This window comes from Bidens hawaiensis, unplaced genomic scaffold, assembly GCF_021521415.1.
Source record: "Bidens hawaiensis isolate Kalapana, Puna unplaced genomic scaffold, B.hawaiensis_p1.1 tig00001961_1, whole genome shotgun sequence".
In the NCBI taxonomy this organism is placed as follows: domain Eukaryota; kingdom Viridiplantae; phylum Streptophyta; class Magnoliopsida; order Asterales; family Asteraceae; genus Bidens; species Bidens hawaiensis.
This window is the reverse complement of record NW_027491109.1, coordinates 1,614,718-1,626,393: the sequence shown is the minus strand read 5'-3', so window position 1 is coordinate 1,626,393 and position 11,676 is coordinate 1,614,718. Positions and strand designations below refer to the sequence as shown.

Genomic DNA, 11,676 nt, shown 5'->3' with positions numbered 1-11,676 from the left:
AAACTTCTATTCAACATTTCAACCCACCAAACCAAAAAATGTAAGAGGAAGGTGTTTAATGTATCTAAAATATTGATACATTATCACTATAAAATGTTTAAAGTATCTAAAATATTTAATTTGTGATACAAACAAATAAATAAATAAAAATAATGTTCACACATATTACCAGATACATATCCTTTAATTAGCAAACTTAATAAATTTATTTCCTCCGTTAGAAAAAAAGCCTAAAATACTAGCGTAATAATAAAATAATAAGTTGGATATACCTCTGAAGATGCCTATAGAATGCTAAAAACAGAGTCAAAAACCATGCGTAAATAATTGACTATATATCCAAATATAAACGTACACTTGTTAAGATTTGCTACCACCTTGTACAAAGTTAACTGTGACGTCCATTCTGATCTACAACCCACAGATAACCCATTATATATATATATATATAAATTATATATTATTCGATTCCACATTGATATTATTATATGATCATCCCTTTATATTATTCTCACTATTCCCTGATCAAAACACACACACACTACACACAAATTATCACAACAATATGGGAGAAAATGGAGTGTTTGAAGCCATAGTAGTAGGTGATACGTTTAAATATTACTCGGAAGGCGAATGGAGAGTTTCTGCTTCTGGAAAATGGGTGCCCATCATCAACCTCACCACCAGAAACATCCAGTTTAAAGTCCAAGGTAGTATTCATTCGGCTTGGTTCGGTTTTAGCCTTTTCAATTTTGTCGCTTGAAAATATTTGAATGAAAAAGAAAAAAGTTTGGCCCATAATACCGAATTTGGGCCTAAGTTATAAAGTTAACTATTCACTTTTTTAACTTATTATACACATGCACTAAAATATCAGTACATAATTATTAAATTATTATACATTACTTAAACCAAAAAAATTATATGAAAATCTATAAATTTAATTCGCTTCGAAAACCAAAAACAAACCATAAGTCCGGTTGGTACAAAAACATATTACCAAACAACCACTTTTTGTTTCGGTTTATTTTTTTTTCAGTTTGGCCTTCGGATGGGTTTTTTTTGTCCCATGCACACCCGGTATTGTAGAACTCACTAGGCACTAGTCGGCTGGTGGGGTACCGACTAGAGAAGAGAATATTCAGACTGGAATTTATATGTAACTTTTCACATATACACGTACATACCAATTTTTATACATAAATTTTCAATCTTTGACCGAATAAAGATCAGTCGGCAATTAGTCGATGGGTACCGACTAGCGAATAGTTGGCGCCTAGGCATGATTTTACAACCATGTGTACCCCTAGTGTGGATAATCAGTTTTGCTATCAAACTGATAAATTGACTGTTAATAATGATCAAATAATCACTATATATTTTAAAGTGGGGGTACAAATTAAAGTCAAGAAATTGAACCCACTTTCAAGGGATTTGAACTTATTGATATATATTGTGATGCAGCATGCACACAAGAAGAAGTGAACAAGGTGATGGAATCAGCAAAATCTGCACAAAAACTATGGGCAAAAACGCCTTTATGGAAACGAGCCGAATTGTTGCACAAAGCTGCAGCCATTCTTAAAGATCACAAGAAGCCCATAGCTGATTGTCTTGTAAAGGAGATTGCAAAAGCTGCCAAAGATGCTGCTACTGAAGTAAGTTTAACTTGATCACCAGTTAGTTAATTATTTACTGTGTTTTGAGTCATTTCTTGCTTTATTCAGTTGGTGGAGTGATCCATTTATCGAATTCGATTTGATTGGATTTTTGATAATGACACATTGCATTCATGTTTTCTGACTAGAGGTGAAGAACATGTTATGTTAATATTTTGTTATTTTGTAATTTAAAGGTATTTTAGTCATATTTTGTGATTTTATCAATGGGGAAAAATTGATAACTTTGAACCTATATCGTTAGAAAACTTTCGTAGAACATAATGTAAAGATTTCTTATTTGCCGATTTGTAATTACATTTGATGAATTAACCTTCCTAAACAATCATCATTAAAGCTTGTTAAGGGAAATTGAGTTATAGAATAATAATAATAATAATAATAATAATAATAATAATAATAATAATAATAATAATAATAATAATAATAATAATAATGAAGCCTAGTGTACTTTGAGCCTTGAGGGGTACTTTTGTAAAAAAATGATTTTGGTTTCAAGAAGTAGAAGATATGAAATTTGGGTGATAAAAGATTGAATCTTGGTAATAAGCCTACTAGCAACAGAATTCACAATTTCTAGTGACACACTAAAGAGATGGAAAATGCAGCACTAGAAGCTGATCTTTTATTCCAAAATAATACTTATGCCATATTCTAGAGAATCAAGTAAAGACACAAGCTTTACGGAAGATTTGTTAAAGTTTGAATTTTGTGTATATATTATTTTGAAGGTTGTGAGGACGGGTGATTTGGTGTCGTATTGTGCCGAGGAAGGTGTGAGAGTCCTTGGAGAAGGGAAGTTTTTGGTGTCAGATAGCTTCCCAGGAAACGAACGGACAAAATATTGCCTAACATCTAAGGTAAATTGTTACAGTAATATTATGATTTGTTTGTTTTCTGTTGTATAATATGAACATAGTGGAAGATGACATTCTGTGTTTGATGACTTCAGATTCCATTAGGTATAATTTTAGCGATCCCACCGTTCAATTATCCGGTCAATCTGTCTGTCTCAAAGATTGCTCCTGCACTCATTGCAGGCAATTCTATTGTACTTAAGCCTCCAACACAGGTATGAGTAATTATATTTAATACAAATATATTAGGAAGCCTTGTGCCTGGTTTTAACTAACAAGTGCTGTCAAATGTTGATCGACTCAGGGCGCAGTGTCTGCACTCCATATGATACATTGCTTTCACTCAGCAGGATTCCCAAAAGGCGTAATCAGTTGTGTAACTGGAAAAGGTTCTGAAATCGGTGACTTTCTCACAATGCATCCCGCGGTTAACTGCATAAGGTGATTATTATTATTATTATTATTATTATTATTATTATTATTATTATTATTATTATTATTATTATTATTATTATTATTACTATCTACTTATTATAATCTCAATAACAAAACCATTATCATTGTCACTCAGCTTCACTGGTGGAGACACTGGTATTGCAATATCAAAAAAGGCGGGAATGATTCCGCTACAAATGGAATTGGGTGGAAAAGATGCTTGCATTATTCTTGAGGATGCGGATTTGGATTTGGCCGCATCTAGCATTGTTAAAGGAGGCTTTTCTTACAGGTGACACCATTTTTTTAATTCTTGATTTATATGATGTTGTCAAAAATGAAGATAATTAGTCAACTACTGCAATATACATGATTAAGTCAACTAGTCTAAAATCTAAATCACTTAGTGTTGTTTTATATGTATCAGTGGTCAACGGTGCACAGCGGTTAAAGTCGTATTAGTAATGAAATCCATAGCAGATTCTCTTGTGAAAAAAAGTCAACGAAAAGCTCGGAAAATTAACCGTGGGCCCACCTGAAAACGACTGTGACATCACTCCCGTAGTCACAGAATCCTCAGCTAATTTCATAGAAGGTTTGGTCATGGATGCCAAGAAAAAGGGAGCAACATTTTGTCAAGAATACAAGAGAAAAGATAATCTTATATGGCCGCTTTTGATTGATAACGTTAAACCGGATATGAGAATTGCATGGGAAGAACCGTTTGGGCCCGTATTACCCGTTATAAGGATTTCTAGTGTTGAAGAAGGGATTCATCATTGTAATGCAAGCAACTTTGGACTTCAGGTAACATCAACTTTGACTTTTACTGGTCAAAGATATAATTTTTTTTATTCAATTTGTTATGTGATTTCATTATGTTTCTAAAAAAGTGACAAACTTTTTCTAGTTTATAATATCTTATTTAATCTGGAAACTGTTGGCCTCATATTTCTTACAACATACTTATCTTTTTAAAGTCTTTTAAAGTAAGAAGTTTGACTTTGACCTCAAATGCAATTTTTAATGTTGGTTTTCTCAGGGTTGCATATTTACAAAAGACATCAACAAAGCAATCTTGATAAGTGATGCAATGGAGACCGGTACCGTACAAATAAACTCAGCACCGGCTCGTGGACCTGACCATTTCCCATTCCAGGTTCATATTATTTTCGGATTATCTTTGTAAATATGTTAACCTTTTATGGTCTGAACTTGATTGCTAATGAATTAAACATGCTTCTGAATAGGGTTTGAAAGATAGTGGAATTGGTTCACAAGGAGTGACCAATAGTATCAACATGATGACTAAAGTCAAGAGTACAGTTATCAATTTGCCCACACCTTCCTACACCATGGGCTAGCAAAGCTTTAAACTTAATGATTTGGAGAAATCATGTGTGTATATATAATACTAGCTTTTGAACCCGTGTATTACACGGGATTTGTCAAGTGATAAAAATCATAAGGTCGTTATTTTAATTGTGATTCTCAAAATATTTATGAATTTATTTAATGTCGAAGTAAATTATGAATTATTATTTTTTTCAATTCACGATTTATGAAATGTGAGTGTCCATATTTCACCCCGTGTACTACATGATCGAAAAATTAAACTTAATGTAATTTCTCGTGTAACAATATTTAAAAACTAATAATTAATGTGTGTAAACAATAATCTAGATCATAATGTCATTAAACAATATAAATGCATACCTAAATATATATTTTCTATGGTGTTGAAAAACAACCACCAACCCAATAATTGATTGTATTTAGCATCAATTGTTTTTAAAGGTGATTATAAATGTGAAATTTACAAATCTTTAAACAATAAAGAGTTAAGTGTCATTGTTTGTTTATTTTTTTATTAGCAAAAGGGAATTGGTTCGTTTATTTTTGCTAAAAAAGTGGCTCGGTTCATTTATTTTTGTCAAAAAAGTGGTTCGGTTTGTTTGCATTTTCAAGTAGTTCAATTCGTTTATTTTTGTTACAAAAGTAGTTAGTGGTGGGGTGTGACAGATTGGTATCAGAGCCGAAGGTTTAAGATATGTCGTTAGTGGTGCCTTAGTAACATGCTTAGGAGCCCCATACGTGCTTATTTGTTTACCTGATGTGTTCTATTTGGTTGTTTACAGCTTACGTAATTACTTGTTAGATTAAATACATATTTAACTGCTTAGCTAATTGTTTATTTTATTGTCATGCACACACACAACTCCGAAGCTATGCTTCACTCTCAAAATATTTTATTACCCCGAGACTGTGTCTCATCCTCAAAATATTTTTATAACTCCGACGCAATGCCTCATTCCCAAGATATATATTTACATTTAAATTTTTGTTGGTTGTTTTCGTTGACGGGAATTTCTTTTAAGATTTCCTAAGTTTTGTTTTTATCTTTTTAGTGTTTACCGTAATTAGTTAACGGTTACATTTTTTTCCATCGTGTTTTATTGTTATTATTTTATTACTTTTTAAATGTATGGTCGGGTGAAAAATCCATGGGACGCCATGGACACGCCAACTATTCATTTCCCAATTATTATATTTACGATATTTGGTTGGAGCACTATCACGCGTAGTGATACACGAGATACTTCAACTACTCATACTTACATTTGTCATTCGTTACTTAGTTGGTCGGTTAAAACGGCACTTAACACTCATGGGCCAACAAAAATATCATGAACAAGCTCATGGGAAACCCAATATATCGAGAAACGTACTTTATTATTTGTTTATGTATTTTATTTTTATTTGAAACAAGTTACGATTTGACTCAATTACTTAATTATTCAATTACATCGAACCAAGACCTACTGATTCAATTCATTCACATACTCACAAATATTTTTATTTCCATAAAGGAGCACAAATCATTCACTCACTAGGACTCTGTTATCACAAGTCCATCTAAACAACTTACTATTTAATTATCTAATCGGTTATCTCGCACTCATATTATCACATTCACAAATTATCAAGAGCAATTAATAACTATTTTCTCATACACATATTACAACATCATCAAACTATCAAATATAATAAAAGTATTATTAAATACCTTAATATTTGAACAATATCCCTCATGTTCACGATTATCACGTTATCAATTAACGAACTTATCACAAGTAACTCAATACCCCCCAATAACTATCAGTTTCATCTCAGTTATCACCCTCAAATTTTAAGTATTAGCATTTTAATTTGTTATACTTCGACAAAAATCTCATGTCAAATCACCTCATTGATTATATCATCTACTTAACAAATTGTCATATAGATTATCTCATTTAAATTCTGACGTATCCTTAAGTCATGATTAACGCTAGCACAACTTATGTCGAATTTCATTTTTTTTCTTTCCTTAATAACTAATAAGATATTTACACAACTTATCATTTATACTCATTTAATCTCAATTTACATAATTATAAAATGATTTCCACATCAAACAATATAGATCGTATATTCTCTACACCCGCTTTATGACCATAAGTACAGTCAAAGAGATAGCTCCTACAATCTCTAGGGCATAAATTCTAACTCAAAACACTAATACAATCCATTTAATCTTGTTCACTAATTTCTTTCAGAGAAATTTCGACTCATTTACCCTTACTCACCCTCATAACAACGATAATAACAAACGCAAGCTTAATAATCGAGTTTAGGTTATTAAGTAAACCAATTATCATTTTCAACGAAATCATAGTGTCCCAAACAAGAAACCTTACACCGGAATACGCTCGTTACGTCTTATTCGCGACTTTCGTCATCCGACTCAATCATTGTGTCATTCTTACACTTACTTTAACCGCTATGGTTATCCCGTTAACACTTTCCGTACGCTGCCTACGACACAAAGACATCCCACAACGGTCTATGCCGTCGACTTAGCTTTATACACCTGCTACATGTGCCTTCTACAATTATGGAGACCCTAATCACCTACGCAACGCATTGTTCTTTTTTCATTCACGTCGAGTTCAAATTACACTGGCACCGTACCATATTACCCATGCTCATTTAGCTTAAACCAAGCAACTCTATGCCTTTCAGGTTTTCTTCATGTAACAAGGTCTTTCTCGCTTATTCGATTCTAGACTCGCAAGACTTAATTTCATCAAGCTTACCTTAGTCAAACCTCGTTTTCACAAACCTATTCGAGGTGCCCCAAATCATTCGATCTCAATTATTTAAGTTTTCATAAGCTCATTTAACAAAGGTGTTTTGAATCAAACCAATCGTAGTTAAGTTTTCACAAAGAAGATTTTTATCGTCTTCCTCATTTTCGTCTAAACGTATTTTGCATTCAATTATACCTTAAACGATTATTTGGCTAAATTAGTTATTTTGGAACAAACTCAACTGAAAAATCCATCATTTAAAGTATCTTTTTCGCATACAATAAAATTTTTTCTTGTATTCCTAAAGATCAACATCGTTGGTTGCCGTACTTATCTATACGTTTGGTTTTACTTAATTAAAATTATAGGATTTGGTTCATTAACATTTCGTCAACTTATCAAAATATTTAGATTCTCATAAATCGAAACAAATTTTCTTTTTTTTCCCTTTTCAATTATAAAAGACACAATTCCGACAGTCAGTTATTAGTTAACCATATTATTCAATTTGACTTTTCTCATTTACCTTGTTTGCTTATTAAATTATTGACAACGTGTCAATTTCTACTCTCACCTTTGATTTTTAACATTTTTGTACGTCGCGTATTTATTGATCTCGTGCATTACAAGTTACCTTTCATCTTGTAAAGTTTTATCGTTGAAATTGAATTGTTATAGTTATATTATTAATTGAACTTGTCCTCATTTAAACAAAATTATTTCCGCTATGGATTTTATTTTCCATTATTTAAATTAATTTTCATTATTAAAAAAACGAATTTCATTGAATTCCCACGGTGATTTAATTGGAATTTTATTATTAGTTTTCACTATTATCTAATGACATTTGCACGATTGTTGTCGAAAACCTGCGGTGATTCGTGAATATCCGCTTCCCAATTTCATCTATATACAATTTGTTTGTATACATAAATTTTTTTTGCATTAATATTTTTGCATTCTAAATTACTACTACCAGTACTTTAATATTTTAATTTACCTCATCTTAAATACACAATTGCGACATTTCAATGTTGTATAAAGTTCTCTTTAAATTTCATGAGTTTCTCATTTAACTAAACTAAACCCCTCAAGGTCTTCGTTTAATCTTGTTCAAATTTGTGCTCTCGATCTTATGAATTCTACGTCGAATTGTTGCAATATTTAAAAAATAATAATAATAAAATATAAAAAAATAAAAATTTCACAGGTTGATGTTATCAATTATCAATTAATTTCTTCATAAACTTTTGTTGATGTTATCCTTGCAATCATAGAATTTTTGGTAAGTTCACGTAAATTTGTTAGTTGGCTCGTATCCCCACTCTCTTTCTTCACAATCGATCTTGTCGACACATCATCTATCCCAACTTCAATGTTTCCGTTTCTCTTAACTTTTAAGTTACTTTAAAATTTTCACTAATTTCATTAATCAAACTTGAAAGTTCACCTAAATTGTGTTATTAGAAATATTTTATAAATCTTCTGATTTTACACTCATAATAAATCAACTCCCAATGGTCTTATAATATGTTAACACTTTCCTCATATTTATAATAAATTAATAACTTTTATCACAAAATCATGTCTTTCAAATATTTTTTAACCCACACGATGAGACGGGTTATGTGGACCATCCGACGATCTAAGTAATTATGGAGGCCTACATAATTATCGAAGTCCTCGCATGGAAATCATAATCTGAATAATTATGTGTCATAATATAGAATTGTAAGTAGTGGAAATTACGGTACAAATGTAAAGATGATAAGTACATGGTGGATACGCCGCTGGTACATCCTATATATAAGTGCCCTTATCAGATTTTCATTTGGAGCGTTGTTTTAACTATTCAATGTTCTGTGTTATGATAAATTTTAAAAATTATATTTAAAACCTTCCTCAAAATGTAATGGTTTTGTTATAGTATTATTTAATTTCGGGACGAAATTCCTTAAAGTAAGGGAGACTGTAACAACTCGGGTTTTCGTTTACTTTACTGACATCAATTACCCGACCCGTTTCATGTCCGGAAAATTTTTATATTTCGTTTATCGGGTAAATATTACTAAATACTATGTTATTCTTAATTAATACTATATATATATATATATATATATATATATATATAAATAAATAACTTTCAATTATATTCATTTTACACCCTAAAGTTTTAGTTTAACCCATTTGTGTTCCCATTCTTAAAGTTCAGGGATCTATTTTCAATTTATGTTATTATTATATTATATTATAACCCATAACCTAAACCCTTTAACCAACCCGTAACCCGTACCCGTTTTCACAAACCCGATTTCAATTGGGGTATCTTGGACCTCAATTCTCGTAGAATATATGGAAAGTTGATCAACCTTCGCGTTATACATACCATATTTGGCCTACCGACAGTGTTATTATGGTTAATCAATCAACAATTAATCGTTTTCTGTATATAGACTTGCTGGCACTGATTTGGTTTTATTATGCAAGCAAGCGAGCATATGATTTCAATTAAACCTCAAGATATACTCTTCTCCACCTCGCGAACAATAACCCTTTATTCAATTGCATTATCGTTGCTGTTCAATTGGTGCTCTTGATCCATTTAGGGCCGCCGGTATTGCGATCTGTTTAACCACCTTCGGGTCATCGTTACAGGTAATTGTTTATGCTTCTGTGTTCGTTTGGTATCGTATAACATAAACCCTAACTTAATTTGATCTTACAAATAACGGATTAAACGATTTAGGATTTTAGGGTTTATAATCAATTGGAGGTTTCGCAAGCTTCTGTAGTTATTATTTTGTTTTCATTCTCTAACCAATTCACTTGGTAGTGCAGTTGGTTGAGTGTGTATGTTTAAGATCTGAGCCCAGGGTCGCAGGTTCAATCCCTGGCCAGATCAGTTTTGTTCTTTCATTTTTTAATGGTTTTCAATGATTTATAATTATTATCTATAATATTTATAAACGAAAACATAAAAATCCTACGTGTCGCGATGTGGTCGCTCCCCATTTTTTTAGAGTCACCAGATTTACTTGATTTTTAAATGGAGGCTTCTCATACATTTGACCCGAATTCATGGGTATGGGTTTTACCAAACCCAGATATTCCTTAAATGGGTTATAACATCTCCATAAATAAAAAATTATTTTCACCAAATTATTGATGTAAAAATCCTATAAAATAGGATATACTAAACATTAATATCTTATTTATTTTAAAAAGGATATATATATATATATATATATTATTTAAATTAAAAAACCAGTTTGATAGTAAAAAAAATAAACGGGTCTTGGGTCTCTTTAAACCATAAGTATATTATTAACTTTCATAAATATTATTTATAATTAAAAAAACCAATTTTATAGTAAAAAAATAAACGGGTCTTGAGTCTCATCAAAGCCATATAGTTTTTAAACCGAGTTATAACATCTCATTTATTTGTCAAACAATTTATCATTAAACCATAAGTATATTATTAACTTTCATACAATAAAAAAATTTAAAAATTCAAAAAATAGATAAATATTAAAAACAAATGGTATAAAATGACCCCCGTAATACGGGGATAAAAACTAGTTAAATATAAAACAAACATTATTTCATTAAACCAACCTTACTAGGTTACGTTTTTATCAATTAATCTCGTTAAGTTATATATATATATATGCATATACATATATATGTAAGTATTGTAAGTATATATTGATAATAGGCTTTAACTTATTTAAACCCAACATCATCATTTGAGATTCCTGTCGTTACGCGTCTTTATAAACTTATATTTATTTTATATAAACTAAACGTATTAAACAGATTTTCCTTAAAAGATTTAAAACAAAATATTTATATCTTTCTACACGTTATTATAACTATTTTATTTATTTGGATATTATTATTATTATTATATGAATATATCAATTTATATTTAATTAAATTATTTTATTTAATTTGTATATTTAATCATTTATCTATTTAGATTTTGTTATTTTAAGCATATCTTGTATTAATTAAATTATTTAAGTATTTAATTATGTATTATATCATGGGTAATTATTGGGGAATTTATAATTAATAAGACTATTAATAACAATGATCTTGGAGATTAATCGATCAATCATTAAACATTCTAATCCCAAACATAACTTAACCTCATCTAAATCTTAATTCATTAAACATATTTTCTCATTTATAATTAATTTATATTATTATATTTAACTAGGAATCCTTGTTGGTGTATCCCAAAAGGTTCATCTTTCTCACATCATCCTCACTTATCTTTCGTTCATCCGATCAGGTGAGTAATCACTCCCCTATTTTACTTGTTTTCAAATGTTTTGGGGACACTTGCGTACCATTTATCAAATTATTTATCTTATTATTTTTCAAACGCAAACTGTGATCTTTGTGTTGTGTATCAATTGAATGACTGTTTGTTACTTGCTATTTTCTTACTTGCTTACTTGAATCGCATTCGGAGAGTGTCACACCCGGCCCTGAGCGGCGGAAACAGCCGGGCGCGCGCGAGTGGGGATTGATAATTAAGCACGCGCCATTGCAAACATTCAA

At 30.7% G+C, this 11,676-nt stretch overlaps 1 pseudogene across 1 annotated transcript; it reads left to right on the top strand.

The window, feature by feature from the left end:
• Nucleotides 1–548: 548 nt before the first annotated feature.
• Nucleotides 549–4,356, top strand: LOC143602968 (NADP-dependent glyceraldehyde-3-phosphate dehydrogenase-like; annotated as a pseudogene). The gene is made up of 9 exons (XR_013147958.1): nt 549–710; nt 1,465–1,658; nt 2,411–2,539; nt 2,632–2,751; nt 2,841–2,977; nt 3,108–3,263; nt 3,399–3,778; nt 4,014–4,130; nt 4,222–4,356. The product of XR_013147958.1 is annotated as an NADP-dependent glyceraldehyde-3-phosphate dehydrogenase-like (transcript).
• Nucleotides 4,357–11,676: the final 7,320 nt, after the last annotated feature.